A 19,772-nucleotide genomic window follows, 5' to 3' on the forward strand; every position below is an offset into this window, starting at 1 on the left:
AAATGTGATGATTTTATGTGTGTCAATAAAGGAATGACCTGTTTTCATTCTATAGATAATGGAAATTGGAACTCAAACACCCTTTGTATTTAGAGTCTCAAAAATTTTGTAATTTTCATTTAAATTGTTAGGAAGCTTGGAGCTATTAGTTAACCTAGCTTCCAATTCACTGTTTAATATAACACTGAATAAATGATGCAAATTGTCAATGGTTGAGTGAGAAGCTAATAATTCTGCTAGTAATTGATTTCAATATCTCCAATAAAGTTGCTTAAACCAATGTGTTAGCTGCCTGAATTAATCAGTGTGAGAAACAATCTTTTGAAGACTCAAAGTTGTTTTTTTGTATGTGTGTGTATATAGTATTGGGATTTGCTTCCTTGTTGACAACAAACAATGATGTAAAGTTCAAGAGTGAATATTTTGCCTTGTTCTATACTGCCCATAATACTGGCAGCCCTAGAGTTCAAAGATGAACTTGGAAGCCAGCAGCTTTGAAACATGTATATGAAGTTTAAGAAATTTATTATCCAGGTGCAACCTCTGCTAACTGAAATTTTTATTCACCTTGTATATTTGACAGGTGATATAACCATAACATGGGAGTAATCATGGGTGAAAATTTACAAAATAAAGCACAGATTTGGTGTGGGAGTTGTCATGATGTTGTGCTGAAGCAACTTACAATATGGAATATTGAGTATTCATTGAAATGAATTTGTTTAACCATTTATATTAATGAGCATTTAAATGTACCAGATATTATTTCAGGTCATTTAACATGAATGAATAAAAGTCAATGCTATTGGATTATCTTTTGTTTAACAATTGCTCTCTGTGCCGCTGATTTAACTACTGTACTAACAAGGGCATGACCACATTTGACCCTTTCTAATACCAATGTAATAGTCTTAATATTTTTCTTAGTTATTTTGGTTTTTCCTTTGCATTATTTCTTATAGTCCTATATTCAATTTCTACATATCTATGACATTTTTCCAGATCCAAATTTTTGGAGTGCTTACATTTATGGAAAATCATATTCCTTGTCTGCACACAGATATGGAAAGCCATGTGTAAAATAAATATTAAAGCTTAGTTTTTATTAACATTGTAATATGCAGTTTGAACATGATTTATTGACAAAGTTCTTCTCTAAACTGGAAGTGAAATGCATGCCTTCTGAAAAAAAGTTGCAATTCCGTTAATTCTGTAATATGCAGTGCATTGGGAAATAGTCCAGCTTTTAAATTTTCCAGTGAGTGAATTTTTTCATTTGAAGCTTAATGCTAATAATAATAATAATAATAATAATAATAATGGTGACTTCTTAGCAGTAGATGCTTTTTTGGTTTCAAATTAGGGCTGATAAATTAGTAACATGCAGCTCTATAAGGTAAGAAATGTTGCTCTTTGGCTTTATTTTCAAAGTAATTCTGAGACTTCCATACTCTCAGAATAACAGCTTTAGTGGACATATTGCTTGAAGACCAATACTGAATAAATGTACACACTTCTCAGAGCTTTTGGATCCCTAACAGACTTTCACATTGATCTTTCTAACCTTATATATCACTGAGATGACTGCCTTAAAACATTGATTGTCATAATGATGATTAGTGAATGCATCAAGTTCTTTAGCTTTGACGTGATGCTTTCTGTAACATTTCATAAGCCATACAGACTTCTCCCGATATCGAAGAACAGCATTTTAAAGTACCTAGAATGGAAATTCTTAACAAACGTAATACTTGGTACAGCAGTTTTGATATCTTCTCAGAAGAAGAAGTTCTTGAGGGTCTCAAAACCTATTCCAATTGGCCCATTTATCCTTAGCTGTATATCTCTAGAGAGCTCATCAGAGAACTTAATATAATTAAGGAACTAGAATAATTAAGGAACTAGAAGAACTACATACAATTTGCCCCAAAGCTCCCAAATTAGAGGAAAGGCTCAAAGTACTGAAAAATAAAGCTTCTATGATGCTCTTTATGAAAGGAAACAACCAGGAAGCAAAACGAGGATTCAGTAAACAAATTGTGGAGATACTAAATAGTACTGAAGTTGAATATGAAAGTTTTATATATTGGAGGATGAAGAAATTCAGCAAAGATTAAAAGTATACTCAAATTGGCCAACATATCCACAAATGGACTAGGAGCTAAAAACTGCTTCTTCTTACCCAGTTGTGCTTTGTGTACTTCACAAGGTCATGCTAAATGTATGTTATGTTTTCCACCAAAAATAGAGCACAATAAACATCTTCAAATTTAATTAAAAGTTGTGGTTTTTAAATAAATAAATAAATAACCTAGAAAACAAACGTTTTTGAATGTATGGACACTGTACTTGTGATCTACTCCAATGAAATCATCAAAAGAATCCAAACATTTGCCCTCCTTACTCCACCCTACCTATTAATTTGACATTACTAGTGCCATGTATAGAACTGAAGTGAATATTAGCAGATTAAGAATTGATTTTGGGGAAGCGGATTTGGCTCAACAGATAGAGGGTCCGCCCACCACATGGGAGTTTCAGGATTCAAACCCGGGGCCTCCTGACCAGTGTGATGAACTGGCCCATGCACAGTGCTGATGTGTGCAAGGAGTGCCCTGCCATGCAGGGGTGTCCCCCATGCAGGGGAGCCCCACGCTCAAGGAGTGCACCCCATAAGGAGAGCCACCCAGCGCCAAAAAGTGCAGCCTGCCCAGGAGTGGCACCACACACACACAGAGCTGACACAGCAAGATGACACAACAAAAAGACACAGATTCCCAGTGCCACAAGCGGACACAGAAGAACACACAATGAATGGACACAGAAAACAGACAACTGTGGGTGGGGGAAGGAGAGAGAAATAAATTAAAAATAACTCTTAAGGAAGTGGACTTGGCCCAGTGGATAGGGCATCTGTCTACCACATGGGAGATCCATCGTTCAAACCCCAGGCCTCCTTGACCTGTGCGGAGCTGGCCCACGCACAGTACTGATGCTCACAAGGAGTGCCGTGTCACGCAGTGGTGTCCCCCGTGTAGGGGAGCCCCAAGTGCAAGGAGTGCACCCCATAAGGAGAGCCACCCAGCATGAAAGAAAGTTCAGCCTGCCCAAGAATGGAGCCACATACATGGAGAACTGACACAGCAAGATGATGCAACAAAAAGAGACACAGATTCCTGTGCCGCTGACAACAACAGAAGCAGACAAAAAAGAAGAGCACACAGCAAATGGACACAGAGAACAGACAACTGGGGCAGAGGGGAAGGGGAGAGAAATAAATAAAATAAATCTTAAAAAAATAAAAAATAAAAATAAAAATAAATAAATCTTTTAAAATTTGATTTGGCTCTTCCTATATATTTCCTATGTCTTTTAATGCATAAACCCAAATTTTAAATTAATACATAACATTTCTCTTAACCTATAGGAATTCTAGTTGGCCTGTCAATGGTACTAAATTTATTTTTTAAGTGATTAATTTTTGTCACTGAACATGTTGCAATGTGATAATCAGATGTACAAAAAGCTGGAAACTTTACAGTGATTACATTGCTGTCATGTGTGACTGTGCTCACATTTTAAAGTGTGAACCACAATTAACTAGTGCTCTTAGTGACAGTGAAATACTCACATTTTTAATGGTTTAGTTGAAGTATACTTAAGATACTGACCATGCTGTGTTCGTGATTTTGGGGTGACTCAATTAACAACATTTTGTGTCAGCATAACAAAGCTATTAAATGATTGTCGATTACACTTTTCAGTAAATTTGTCTTCTATTTATGAGGAATCTAGTGCAAGTCACTATCATTTAATAGTGATGTCTGCATAAGACTTGTAATAGCTAAAGTTAATTGAGCTTTAAGTAATTATTACCATTAAAGTCTCAATTCAAATTTTAAAAAAGAATCTATTGTGGCAAAACAAAAACAAACAGAGCAAATCAAAGTACCCAGAGAAGGAACAGAGGAAATGAAGAAATCTCCTGGCAGTGAAACTATTGTATAAATTATGCAAACTCAAAAAAAATGTACCACATATTCAGGGAAGGAAGCAGATGAAGAAGAGCTGAAAAAATCTAATCAGTTAAACATGGGCTACTCTAAAGGTGTAGAATAAGATGAACCAAGTGCCAATAAAAAGAGCTAACACAAATATAATCAACAATAAAATCCTGGGAAAGTGAGAAAAACTGAACATCAGAGTAAACTCATCAAAATAATGAGATACGTAGACATCAGCAGAAATTATAAGCTATGCTAAGGAATAGGAAGATAAGGACCAGTCAAAGGAACAAATTAAAACTTCAGAGAAGACAAGGGAATTTGGAACCCCTAATCAAAGACGTTCAAACAACACTAGAGGAACAACTGACTTAGTAGTTGGAATTAAATAAGATCAAAATGCCTGAAAAGAACTTTTCAGGAGTAATGTTTCCATAACTTGTTGAGCTGCCTTTTTCTGTTATGTTATTTTTTGAATATGAAATATGAAGTTATTAAGAAATAAAAAGATGTTCAAGCAAAACCCCTAAATCAATTCAAGGAGATGAAGGAAAATGTGACTAAAGTGATAAAGGAAAATAAGATAATCTGTAAGCATAAAGAAGAATTTGAAAGTATAAAAAGGAACATAACAACAATTATGGGGATAAAGTCACAAGATAAGATATTAAAAATACAATAGAGGCATACAAAAGCAGATTTGAACAGACTGAAGAAAGAATCAGTGAACTAGAAGACAAGATAATCAAAATCTTCAAGACAGAAGAACAGATAGAGAAAATAATGGAAAAAACTGAGCAGAGTCTCAAGGATTTGAATGACAGCACAAAGCACACAAACATGAGTGTCCAGAAGGAGACAAAAAGGGAAAAGTAGTCAAAAGAATATTTGAGGAAATAATGACCCCAAATTTCCTAACTCCTAAGAAAGATATAAATACATATGTCCAAGAAATACAGCATTCTCCAAACAGAATAAATATCCATGGACCTACTCAGAGATAGATACTAATCAGAATGTCAAATGCCAAATATAAAGAGAGGATCCTGAAATCATTGAGAGAAAAGCAATCCATCACATAAAAGGGAACTGCAGAATTTCAATTAGACTATGTGCCAATTTCTCATTAGAAACCATGGAGGTGAGATGGCAGAAGTATGATATATTTAAAGTACTGAAAAAGAAAAACTGCCAGCCCCAATTTTTATCTGGCCAAACAGTCCTTCAAAGATGTGAAGAGTTTAAAATATTCTCAGATAAACAGAAAATGAGAGAGTTCATCAACAAAAGACCAGCCCTATAAGAAACACTATGGGAAATTGGATGTTAAATGTGTGGAAGCAAAGTAAATGTGGGGTAAGAGAGGAGTTTCGTGAGAGTGCACAGGGATGGATATAAAACATGTAATATTACACCATAAACATATAGGGGACGACAGACTAATAATGTAAACCATAATGTAAAACATAGGATAATTAAAAATTTAGAAAACTGTATATCCTAAAGTATCGACCACAATGTAAGCACGGATGTTGCCTTGTTTGAAAGCTATTGTCTCAGAGTCTGTACATCACTTTAAGTAAATATGATATGAATAAGTTATAAGAACATCACTGTGGAAGGGGAAAGGTTCTATGGTGGATGTGTGGGAGTACTGTATATTGTATATATGAATTGCTGTGGTCTAGGGCTCTTGTGAAGAGAAGTTCAATAATTAGGGAAAAAAAAGAAAAAGATAGGATGTAGAATTTTCCCAAGTCAACACATATTCTGTATCTGACCTTTAAACCCATCTCCTTATCCCATTTTGCTAGTAAGGGATCCTGACATTATATTGGGCATCAATTTTTGGGAGGTTTTGGATCACAGAGTGGTTTGGCAGTGGTGGCGGAGGAATACTGGTATAGGACACTATTGACAGGTGATATAGGACTGACAGGGAGCTATACAGGGCATATGTCCAGGGTGCACGGTAATGTTTGGATATACTCATAGTGGCAACAATTAAAAACTAAAGCTGGGGGGGTACTGGCTTCCTGGCCGGGGGTGCTCTGTTGTGGCCCCTAGGGGAGCAGCAGCAGTCCCCCAGGTGCAACGGTAAGGACCAGGAAGGAATGAGGGTCCAACAGTGAGAGCATGATACTAATGACTATGCTTGTGAGCCTATATGCCTGAAATAAGAACAAGGCCTAGAGCAGCACTGTGCCTGGGAATTTCCTCCTAACAGCCTTCATGTTACTCAAATGTGGCCAGTCTCGAAGCCAAACTCAGTATGTAAATGCAATGCCTTCCCCACAGCATGGGACATGACACCCGGGGATGAGCCTCCCTGGCACCGAGGGATCACTACCAAGTACCAACTGATGATGCAACTGGAAAATGATCTTGAATTGAAGGTTCAATGCGGATCAGCAGAATATCCCTGTCTACATATAATAATGTGACTTTAAAATGCTGTTTGACCTAATGTAAGGGGGAAATGGAAAGGAGAAATGAGTTTATATGGCTACAAGTCTCTAAAAAAGAGTCTGGAGGCTTTCAGAAGGATTTCCCTTAAGCACAACTGAGCAGAGTCTAAGAGACAGATAAAGTAGATACAACCCCAGGTATTCATTCCTTTGAGGGCTAAAGAGACCCACGGGTTCTATGGTCATGGCAGATGGGGTTTACTGCCATATCAGATGGCCCTTCTTTGGAGCTGGTGTTTCTGCGTGATGGAGCTGGACTCAGATGGGATCTCTTTGCACAAGACTTTCATGCTACTTTACTGGAATTGTAGTTGGTGTTGGGGTTTAATGTATATTTAGGGGATTTGAATCTCTGGACTGACAATATGATAGCCAGGCCCTGAGCCCCAACAGACTTCAGCTCCTACAATCTGATTTATTGGACTCACCTCACTCAGCTAAGATGGAGTTGAAGAAGGACAACCACCACACCATGGAGTCTAGAGGGCCTACAACTGAATGCAAGAGGATTGCATCCAGTATCCGTGTGGAATCTGAGCCTCCTCTTGACATAGAGGTGCAACAGACACAACCAATCCAAGGTCCACAGAGAAAAGGTGGCATTGGAGTGGGAAAAGTGGCCATGGTGGCTGATGGGTATGGGGAATGGCAGGAAGAGATGAGAGGTGGAGGCACCTTTGGGACTTAGAGTTGCCCTGGATGGTGCTTCAGAGGCAATCACTTGACATTGTAAATCCTCCCAGGGCCCACTGGATGGAATGTGGGAGAGTATGGGCCATGATGTGGACCATTGACCATGGGGTGCAGAGATGCCCAGAGATGTACTTACCAGGTGCAATGGATGTGTCATGATGATGGGAGTGAGGGTTGCTGGGGGGGGTGGGAGTGGTAGGGTGGGGGTGGTAGGGTTGAATGGGACCTCATATTCTTTTAATGTAATATTTTTACAAAATCAATTTTAAAAATATGGAAAAAAAAAGAAACACTAAAGGGGGATCTGAAAGGAAATGACAATAGAAAGACACTTGGAGTAAAGTGTATAATTGAAAATGAACAGTAAGGGTAGCTAAAAGTGTAAAACTAGGGACAAAAAAAAAAAGATATGATATATAAAAACCAAAGGATAAAATGATTGAAGTAAATCTTCCTGTATAGTAATAACATTGAATGTTAATGAATTAAACTCCCTGATTAAAAGACATAGAATAACAGAATGGATTTTAAAAGTATCATTCAAATCATCCAACTATACAAGAGACTCATCTTAGACCCAAAAGGCACAAAGAGGTTGAAAATAAAAGGTTGGGAAAAGATATTCCATTTAAAGAGTAACCAAAAAAGAGGTGTTGTAGCTGTACTAATATCAGACAAAATAGACTTTAAATGTAAAACTGTTAAAAGAGACATTATGTATCTTTTATTTTTTTTCCAAATTCTACTCAATTTATTCATTGTTTAAAAAATATTACATTCAAAAAATATGAGGACACATTCACCCTCACCACCCCCACCCCACCACTCCCCCCACAGTAACACTCTCCCCCATCATCATGACACATCCATTGCATCTGGTGAGTACATCTCTGGGCATCACTGCACCCCATGGCCTGTGGTCCACACCATAGCCCACACTCTCCCACATTCCATCCAGTGGGTCATGGGAGGACATATAATGTCCGGCAATTGTCCCTGCAGCACCACCCAGGACAACTCCAAGTCCCGAAAATGCCTCCACATCTCATCTCTTCCTCCCATTCCCCACACCCAGCAGCCACCATGGCCACTTTTTCCACACCAATGCCACATTTTCTCGATTATTAACCACAATAGTTCATGAATAGGATATCATTAAGTCCACTCTAATCCTTACTGTATTCCTCCTTCCTGTGGACCTTGGCTTGGTTGTGTCCATTCCACATGTATGTCAAGAGGGGGTTTAGATTCCACATAGATACTGGATGCAATCCTCCTGCTTTCAGTTGTAGGCACTCTAGGCTCCATGGTGTGGTGGTTGACATTCTTCAACTCCATGTTAGCTGAGTGGGGTAAGTCCAATAAATCAGAGTGTAGGAGCTGAAGTCTGTTGAGGTCAGGGCCTGGCTATCATATTGTTAGTCCAGAGATTTAAATCCCCTAGATATATCTTAAACCCCAGCACCAACTACAATTCCAGTAAAGTAGCATGAAAGGCTTTTGAAAAGAGATCCCATCTGAGTCCAGCTCCATCACGCAGAAACACCAGTTCCAAAGAAGGGCCAACTGACATGGCAGTGAACCCCATCTGCCATGACCATAGAACCAGTGGGTCTCTTTAGCCCTCAAAAGGACCAATACCTGCGGTTGTATCTACTTTATATGTCTGTGAGACTCTGCTCAGGTGTGCATAAGGGCAATCCTTTTGACAACCTCCAGACTCTTTTTTAGAGACTCATAGCCATATGAACTCATTTGTCCTTTCCATTTCCCCCTTACTTTAGGTCAAACAGCATTTTTAACTCCTGTTATTATATGTAGACAGGGATATTCTGCTGGTCCGCATTGAATCTTTAATTCAAGGTCGTTTTCTAGTTACGTTATCAGCTGGTACTTGGTAGTGTTCCCTCGGAGCCAGGGAGGCTCATCCCTGGGTGTCATGTCCCACGCTGGGGGGAAGGCATTACATTTACATGCTGAGTTTGGCTCTGAGACTGGCCACATTTGAGTAACACAGAGGCTGTCAGGAGGGAACTCTTAGGCACAGTGCTGCTCTAGGCCTTGTTCTTATTTCAGGTGTATAAGCTCACAAGCATAGTCATTAGTATCATGCTCTCACTTTTGGACCCTCCTTCCTTCCTGGTCCTTACCATTGCACCTGGAGGACTGCCGCTTCTCCCCTAGGGACCACAACAGAGCCCCCCCTGGCCAGGAACCCAGTACCCCCCCAGCTTTAGTTTTTAATTGTTTCCACTATGAGTATATCCAAACATTTCCATGCACCCCGACACATGCCCTGTATAACTCCCTGTCAACCGTATGTCCCCTGTCAATAACATCCCATACCAGTATTCCTCCACTGCCATTGTTGAACCACTCTGTGATCCAAAACTTCCTGAAAAGTGAAGCCCAATATAATATCAGATTCCCTTACTAGTAAAATGGAATATAGCGATGAGTTTAAAGGCTAGATATAGAATACATATTGATTTGGAAAAATTCTACATCCTATCTTTTTCTTTTTTTTTTTTCCTAATTATTGAGCTTCTCTTCGCAAGAGCCTTAGATCACAGTAATTCATCTATACAATATACAGTACTCCTACATATCCATTATAAAACCTTTTCCCTTCCACTGCGATAATCTTTTAACTTATTCATATCATATTCACTGAAACTGATGTACAGATATTGAGACAATAGCTTTCAAACAAGGTAACATTTGTGTTTACATTGTGTTTCATACTTTAGGCTATACAGTTTTCTAAATTTTTTAGTTATCCTATGTTTTACATTATGGTTTACATTATTAGTCTGTCATCCCCTATATGTTTTTGGTGTGATATTACATGTTTTATATCCATCTGTGTGTACACTTCTGAAACAATTCTTTTGCCCTCACACTTACTTTGGTTCCATCTATTCAATATCTATTTCCCCCTCCCCTTGGGCCCCACAGTGACAGTCAGTCTTCATTTCTTGAGGTGCCATGTTCAGAGATACTTGCAACAGTGTTGAGGGCTTGACATGCTCAACTGCCCTAATGCCCTGGGAGCCATCCTTTCTCTTGAGAGATACAGTTCCCTCTATTTGATGGCATTAGTCCTCCCCAGGATGTGGATCTACCTTCACTCTCATTATATGGGTCTGTACCCAATGGTATAACCCACTCTGGCAAAATGAGCATTCAGATATGCCCTAGGAGTCTGTCCTGCATTAGATTATCCCCTTTGAGTATCTTAAACAGGTAACTTTCCTAATTATATTTTGAAAAGGTTTTCTCAGCATTTTACTTTCAACCAACACCTGACAATCTCCTATGTTCATATGTTGCCCCTCCCTCCCCCTAACAATATTACCCATCCGCCCATCCCTAGACCCCTCAAACACACAAAGCCTCACCCAAAGGTAAACCTATGCCCCCATTTTATCTCTTCCTTGTGCACATACTTACCACTAGCTTATCATAGATTTCACCCATGTAGATGTCAGCTTACATCCTTCCTCTACCCCACCCCCCCGATTTCCTGTAAGCCTATCTTCCAGTCTCTAGCTCTCTGAGGCAGCTTGCTTATTTCATATCATTGAGGTCATGTAGTATTTGTCCTTCAATGCCTGGGTTGCTTCACTCATCATAAGGTTCTCAAGATTCATCCATGTTATCACGTGTGTTTGTAGTGTATTTGTTCTTAAAGCCAAGTAGTATTCCATTGTATGCATATACCACATTTTATTGATCCAGTCATCTGTTGATGGGCATTTGGGTTGATTCCAACTTTTGGCGATAGTGAACAATGCTGGTATGAACATTGGTGTGCATATATCAGTTTGTGTCCCTGCCTTCAGTTCTGCTGGGTATATACCCAGCAGTGGTATTGCTGGGTCATATGGCAAATCTATGGTTAGTTTTTTGAGAAACCGCCAAACTGTCCTCCAGAATGGTTGGATCCATCTACATTCCCACCAGCAGTGGATGAGTGTTCCCATTTCTTCACATTCTCTCCAGCATTTGTATTCTTCTGTTTTTTTCACAGCTGCCAATCTTATGGGAGTAAGATGGTATCATTGTAGTTTTGATTTGCATTTCCCTGACAGCTAAAGATTTGGAGCATTTTTTCATGTGCTTTTTAGCCATTTGTGTTTCTTCTTTGGAGAAGTGTCTGTTTAAATCTTTTTCCCATTTCTTAAATCTTTTATCTTTTTATTTTCATAATATAGGAATTCTTTATATATGCAAGTTATAAGTCTCTTATCGGATATATGGTTGCCAAATATTTTCTCCCATTGTGTAGGTTCCCTTTTTACTTTCTTGACGAACTCCTTTGAGGAGCAGAAGGCTTTAATTTTGAGGAAGTCTTATTTATCTATTTGTTCTTTTGCTGCTCGTGCTTTTGGTGTAATGTTCATGAAGCCATTTCCTATTATAAGGTCTTATAGATGTTTCCCTACACTGCTTTCCAAGTTCTTTATGGTCTTGGCTCTTATATTTAGGTCTTTGATCCATCTTGAGTTGATCTTTGTATAAGGTGTGAGATAGTAATCCTCTTTCATTCTTCTACATATGGATATCCAGTTCTCCAGGCACCGTTTGTTGAATAGGCCATTCTCTCCCAATTGAGAGGGTTTGGTGGCTTTATCGAATATTATATGGCTATATATATGAGGTTCTATATCAGAACTTTCAATTTGATTCCATTGGTCTGTGTGTCTCTCCTTATGCCAATACCATGCTGTTTTCACTACTGTAGCTTTGTAGTATGTTTTGAAGTCAGGTAGTGTGATTCCTCCAATTTCGTTTTTCTTTTTCAATATGTCTTTGGCTATTTGGGGCCTCTTTCCTTTCCAAATACATTTCATAGTTAGTTTTTCTAGTTCCTTAAAGAAGGCTGTGTTGATTTTGTTGGGATTGCAATGAATGTGTAGATCAGTTTTAGTAGGATAGACATCTTAATAATATTTAGTCTTCATACCCATGAACAGGGAATATTCTTCCATTTATTTAGTTCTTCTTGGATTTCCTTGAACAGTCTTGTATAGTTCTCAGTGTATAAGTTTTTTACATCTTTAGTTAAATTTATTCCTAAATATTTGATTTTTTATTTACTATTGTGAATGGTATTTGTTTCTTGATTTCCTCTTGATCTTGCTCATTACTGGTGTACAGAAATGCTACTAATTTTTGTGCATTGATCTTATAACCTGCGACTTTTCAAAACTCATTTATGAGTTCTAGAAACTTTCTTGTAGACCTCTCAGGGTTTTCTATGTGTAGGATCATGTCATCTGCAAATAATGAAATTTGACTTCTTCCTTTCCAATTTGAATGCCTTTTATATCTGGTTCTTGCCTCAGTGCTTGAGCAAATACTTCTAAGACAATGTTAGATAGAAGGGGAGACAGTGGGCATCCTTGTCTTGTTCCTGACTTTAGAGGGAAGGATTTTAGGATTTCTCCATTGTAAACGATGTTGTCTGTAGGTTTTTCATATATACTCTTTATCGTGTTGAAAAAATTTCCTTTTATTCTGATCTTTTGGAGTGTTTTTATGAAGAAAGGGTGCTGTATTTTGTCAAATGCTTTTTCTGCATTTATAGATATAATCATGTGATTTTTTTTCCTTCAATCTGTTTACATTGATTGATTTTCTTATGTTGAACCATCCTTGCATACCTGGAATGAATCCCACTTGGTCATGGTATATAATTCATTTAATGTGTTGTTGAATACGATTAGCAAGTATTTTGTTAAGTATTTTGGCATCTAGGTTCATTAGAGAAATTGGTCTGTAATTTTCCTTTCTTGTGGTGTCTTTGTTTGGCTTTGGTACTAGGGTAATGTTGGCATCATAGAAGGAGTTAGGCAATGTTTCTTCTGTTTCAATTTTTTGGAAGAGTTTCAGCAGAATTGGTGTTAGTTCTTTCCGGAATGTTTTGTAGAATTCACCTGTGAAGCTGCCTGGTCCTGGGCTCTTCTTAGTTGGGAGGTTTTTAATGACTGATTCTGTCTCTTTACTTGTGATTGGTTTGTTGAGATCATCAATTTCTTCTTTTGTCAATATAGACTGCTTATTTGTTTCTAGGAATTTGTCCATTTCCTCTGAATTGTCATTTTTGTTGGAATATCGTTTTTCAAAGTATCCTCTTATGATAGTCTTTATTTCTGTGGGGTCAGTGGTGATATCACCTTTCTCATTTCTTATTTTGTGTAGTTGCATCTTCTCTCTTTTTTTCTTTGTTAATCTCGCTAAAGGTTTGTCAATTTTATTGATCTTCTCAAAAAACCAGCTCTTGGTCTTGTTTATCTTTTCAAGTGCTTTCTTATTTTCTATTTCATTTAGTTCTGCTCTTATCTTTGTTATTTCCTTCCTTCTTCTTCCTGTTGGATTACTTTGTTGTTTTTTTTCTAATTCCTCCAGATGTGCAGTTAGTTCTTCAATTTTTGCTCTTTCTTCTTTTTTGATGTATGAATTTATGGCTATAAATTTCCCTCTCAGTACTGCTTTTGCTGCATCCCATAAATTTAGGTATGTTGTGTTATCATTATCATTTGTTTCAAGGTAGTCACTGATTTCTTTTTAGATTTCCTCTTTGACCCCCTGTTTTTCTAAGGGTGTGCTGTTTAATTTCCATATCTTGGTGTGAGATCTGGGCCTCTGGCCCTTGCAGATTTCCAGCTTCACTCCACTGTGGTCAGAGATATTATTTTGTATGATTTCAATCTTTCTGAATTCATTAAGCCTTTCTTTGTGGCCTAGCATATGGTCTATCTTGGAGAATGATCCATGTGCACTTGAGAAAAATGTATATCCTGTTGTGTTTGGGTGTAATGATCTGTATACGTCTATTAGATCCAGCTCCTCTAATATACTGTTCAAATATTTCATTTCTTTAGTGATTCTCTTTTGAGATGTTCTGTCCAGAGTTGATAGTGGTGTATTAAAATCCCCCACTATAATTGTAGATGCACCTATTCCTTCACTTAGTTTTTCCAGCATTTGCCTCACATATTTAGAGGCACCCTTGTTAGGAGCATAAATATTTATGATTGTTCATTCTTCTTGACAGATTGTCCCTTTCACTAATATGTAGTATCCTTCTTTGTCTCTCACAATTGTTTCACATTTAAGTCTATTTTGTCTGATATTAATATAGCTACTCCTGCTATTTTTGGTTATTGTTTGCTTGTAAGATTGTTTTCCAACCATTCACTTTCAGCCTCCATGAGTCTCTGGGTCTAAGATGTGTCTCTTGTAGACAGCATATAGATGGGTCATATTTCCTTATCCAGTGTTCCAGTCTGAATCTTTTGATAGGTGAGTTTAATCCGTTGACATTCAGTGTTATTACTTTCAAGGAATTATTTATGTTAGCCATATTTTGATTGGACTTGTGTTTGTCATATTTTGTTTGTTTGTTTTTTCTTCTCTCTTTGTCTTTTTTGTTGCTCTTACACTCTCCTCCAACTCTGCTGGTCCTGTTTTTTCCTTTCTTCCTGCAGAACTCCCTTTAGAATTTCTTGAAGGGGAGGTTTTTTGTTGGCATACTCTTTCAATTTCTGTTTATCTGTGAATATTTTGAACTCTCCATCATTTTTGAATGCTAGTTTAGCTGGATAGATTATTCTTGGTTGGAAATTTTTTTCTTTTAGTACCTTGACTATATCATACCACTGCCTTCTTGCCTCCATGGTTTCAGATGAGAAATCAGCACTTAATCTTATGGAGCTTCCGTTGTATGTGATGGTTTTCTTTTCTCTTGCTGCTCTTAGAATTTTCTCTTTGTCTTGAGCATTGGATAATTTCACAAGTATATGTCTTGGGGTGGGCCTGTTGGGGTTTATGATCACTGGGGTGCGCTGTGCTTCTTGGATATGTACATCTGTCTCTTTCAGTAGATTTGAGAAGTTTTCAGTCATTATTTCCTGCAACACTCCTTCTGACCCCTTTCCCTTCTCTTCTCCTTCTGGGATGCCTATAATACGCGTGTTTGTGCATTTTGCATTGTCATTCAGATCCCTACGTCCTAGCTGGTTTTTTTTTTTTTCTATCTTTTTATTGATCAATTCTACTATCTGTTTGATTTCAGATGTACTGTCTTCCACATCACTAATTCTCTGCTCTGCCTCTTCTAATCTGCTGTTATTTGCTGCGAGTGTATTTTTGATTTCTTGAACTGTGGTGTTCATTCCCTCATATCTGTTATCTTTTTGCGTATGTCTGCAATTTCCCCTCCAAGTGTTGTCTTCATATTGTTAACCTCTTCCTTTACTTCATTAAATTTGTCTGTGATATATGTTCTGAGATCTTTAATTACTTGTGCGAAGTTCTGCTCCCCTTCCTGGTTTTTAGTTTGTTCATTGGATTCAGCCATGTTTTCCTGATTACTGGTTTGGTTTGTAGATTTTTGTTGCTGTCTGGTCATCATTTTATCTTGATGGCTTTAATCAGTTCCTTAGCTTCTTTGTCTAGTCTTGGGAATTAATTAGCTGTTTTTTTTTTGTTTTTGTTTTTGTTTTTTTTGCATAAGTGTTATATCTTCTCTTTGTCACTTTGTTCTTCTTATTCTAATTTCTTATTGCTTGCTGAGTTCACTTTGAAGGAAAGTATTAGGGCCAGGGACAGGCAATTGTGTAAGAAAGGAAAATGTGTAAAGTAGTATTGGTAATAAATATTAACAGAGCAACAATATGAGATCTGGGAGGATGGATATTAGATTCATGTAAGTTGTGTAGAGTTATAGCAGTAGGTAGAGTACCTATAATGAGGTAGTCAACTGAATATGGGAGGAATATGGTATGAATTTAAAAGCTAGTGTTTTCATGAGAGAGGGAAAGAGAAAAGAAAGGCAATGGTTTCAAGAGTGGATAAAAGACAGAAAACAAAACAAAGGTATTAGAAATTAAGATTTAGATACTTTGGGGATCAAAGAAAGGGAGATGGAATATAGGAGAGACAGTAGATGATGGAGGATATCAGGATGTAGGGGAGAGGGGATAGTGTAGGTAGCCAAAATCAATTCACACAGAAATGAGGCAACGGAGGATGAGGAAATCCAGCAAATGTGAGGTGTTCCCTACAGCACCTATTGTATAATTAAGATAAAATAAAATAGGAAGAAAATGAGGGACCAAAGAAAAAAGAAAAAGAAAAAAAAAAAGACTTTGGGGGATGCAATGGGAGAAAAGACTAGGAGATAATGCAATGTTAGCAATCAGGACAATAAAAAATAAAATAAAAATTAAAAAAACAAAAACAAAAACAAAAAATGCAATCGTTGAGGGCTAGGACATTCAAGGACCTCAGATGGACCTCAAAGCATGATGGATTCAGGGTTGGAAAGTCTGTGATATTGCAGACTCAAGAGGTGTGAGTCTCTGGGGTGTGGGCCACCAGGGTATAGGGGACTCAGACCTGGCAACCTCAAATCTAGTTAACAGGGAGCCTGGGAGCACCGCAGTGCAGCACAGCCTTCAGGGATCCCCGCAGCTCGGTGCCAGCCCTATGGGGGAGGTCACATCCGCAAACTCTGACCTATGTGTCAGAACCCCGTAATTCGCCCTCTCACTGGGGTCTCTTCTGTGGTTGTATCACCAATTCTACTTCAGGACACCTCCTGCCCTGTAAGCCCCCAAAATGGCCACCTGGGGGCGCCTCTACACTGCAGCCAATTTAATGATACTGCAGATCAGTAGCCAGGCCCAGGGGGAGGGGCTCCAGCTGGAAATGCCGATATCAGAGTCCAAAATTGAAATTCCCATGCTTCGCAAAATATTCCCCTAATCGGCTTCCAGACGTCTCCCACCCTGCCAGTCCCTGAAACAACCTCCTGGTGATGTCTCTTTATTGCGAGCAATTTAAGGCTGCTGCAGATCTGCAGCCAGCCTTGGGGGCGGGGCTCTAGCCAGAAACACTCTTATTTGTGTCCGCAATCAAAAATTCCCTGCCTCGCAATAAAACTCCCGTTTGTCTCCCCAAATCAGTCTGCAAAGGCCTCCTGCCCTGTTAGCCCCCCAATAGCCTGCTCAGGGCTTATGAATTCCCCAGTGCCGCAGAGCCTCCAGGAATCACTGCAGCAGCGCAGGTGCCGCAGCTCCTCCCACCCCAGGAGGTAGCGGCCAGTGCGCAGACCCCACCTCCCTGTAATAGAGCCTCAATTTTATCTTATACAGGAATTTTCTCTGTTACCTTCCCACCAAATTGATGTCCCGACACTCTGCCCTGCAAAATCCCGAAACAGCCTGGTCCCGAAGAATTTCCAACACTGCCCAGCTGCTTCTTTGCAGGAGAGATTATCAGGTGCACTCACTCAGCCACCATCTTAGGTCTTTTGTTTTGATGATCCTGTGTGCCACCTTCTCCTACCGCAAGGTGTTCCAGGACAGCTCCTCCTTGTTCATTATATGTCTTTTAAAAAACAAGAAAGAGCTAATTGAAGATGTACCTTCACACTTGGTGGAACTCAAAAAAAAAAAAAAAAAAAAGAGAGAAAGCAAATAAATCCCAAAGCAAGCAGAGAGAAACAAATAACAAACATTAGAGCAGAAATAAATTAAATTGAGCATTAAAAAAATAAAGAGAATTAACAAACCAAAAGTTTGTTTTGTGATAATTTCAATAAAATTGACAAACCCTCAGCTGGACTGACAAAGAAAAAAAGAGAAGATGCAAATAAATAAAACCAGAAATGAGAGGGGGCATTACTATTGACCCCACAGAAATAAAAAGAATCATAAGAAAATACTATGCACAATTGTGTGCCGATAAATTAGACAACTTAGATTAAATGGACAAATTCTTAGGAACACATGCACAACATACACTGCCTCTAGAAGAAATAGAAGACCTCAACATACCAATTATAAGAGATTGAATCAGCCATCAACACCCTCCCAAAGATGAAAGCTCAGGACCAGATGGTGTCACAGGTGAATTCTATCAATCATTTCAAGCAGAATTAATACCAATTATGTTCAAATTCTTCCAAAAAAATTGAAGAGGTGGGAACACTACCTAACTCATTCTATGAGGCCAACATCACCCTAATACCAAAACCAGCTCAAAATACTACCAGAAAAGAAAGTTGCAGATGAATTTCTCTAATGAATATAGAGGCTCAAATCCTCAACAAAATACTTGCAAATCAAATCCAACAGCACATTATAAGAATTTTACAACATGATCAAGTGGGTTTTATCCCAGGTATGCAAGGTTGGCTCAGCACACACACAAAAAAATCCATTAATGTAATACACCACATTAACAAACCGAAGTGGATAAACTACATGATCATCTCAATTGACACAAAAAAGGCATTTGACAAAATCAAGCATCCTCTCTTGATTTAAAAAAACACTTAGAAAAATTGGAATAGTAGAAAATTTCTTCTACATGATAAAGGGCAAATTTGAACCTCTCCTCCCCCTCCACCCCAGCTAACATCTTATTTAATGATGGAAAACTGAAAACTTTCCTTCTAAGATCTGTAAGAAGACAAGGATGCTCACTGTCATCACTGCTATCCAACACTGTGTGCTTGAAGTTCTAGCCAGAACAGTTAGGGAAGAAAAATAAATAAAAGGCATCCAAACTGGAAAGGAAGAAGTAAAACTGCCACCATTTGAAGATGACAGAAAACCCTAAAAAATCCACAACAAAGCTACTAGAGGTCAAAATAAGTAAATAAAAATTCAGTAGTGTTTCTGTATTATCTGAAGAGGACATCAAGAAAATTAATTCCATTTACAATAGCAACTAAAAGAATCAAATATTTAGGAATAAATGTAAGTAACAAAGGTTGTAAAGGACTTGTACTCAGAAAACTACAAAACCTTGCTAAAAGAAATCAAAGGAGACCTAAATAAACAGAAGGACATTCCATGTTCATGGATTGGAAGACTAAATATTGTTAAGTATTTCTCCCTTCCTTCCTACTTTCTCCTTCCAATTCAAGGTTCAGCTTAAGCATCATCTCTCCCAAGAAGTCTTTTTTGCCTAACCCATATTTAGTGAAGTTCTCTTCTCTGAGTCCTGGTAATAGCAGCACACTATACTTACTTTTATCAGAACCATTACCACAATGAATGGTAATCCCTCTTTTAAATAAAATGCCTGTTTCCTTGACCAGGTAATGAGCCAATGTCTTACTTATTTTTGTTTCTCAAGCACCTACATAGTTCCTAACATACAGTTGGCAGTCTGTATTTGCTTACTAAATGAAGTATGAAATAAATTGATGAATTGCTGTTTCAAACATGTTTTGCAAAAATAACCATAGGTTTCTCTTGCTAAAAATATAGATTTAAAGTTGAATACTGGGATATGATGATAGAAAAAAATATAGTAATCCAGGAAGAATATTCTGCAGAACTAAAAGAGAACTTAAACAGTAATCTGTAAATTTGATTAAAGTTATTAATAAAGATGGTAAAAAATATATAGTATCTTGGCTAATTCCCTTGATTTTCTGAATTAGAATCTCTGAGTGGTGCCCAGGAACCTACATATTTAAAGGGATCCATATTTAGCAAAACCTATGAGTGAGTTGATGCAAAGCAGGGTTCAGGAATCTCTGCCTTTGGGTTCACAGGTTCACATTTTTTATCAGTTTTCA

This window comes from Dasypus novemcinctus, chromosome 12 (assembly GCF_030445035.2).
Source record: "Dasypus novemcinctus isolate mDasNov1 chromosome 12, mDasNov1.1.hap2, whole genome shotgun sequence".
Taxonomy (NCBI): Eukaryota; Metazoa; Chordata; class Mammalia; order Cingulata; family Dasypodidae; genus Dasypus; species Dasypus novemcinctus.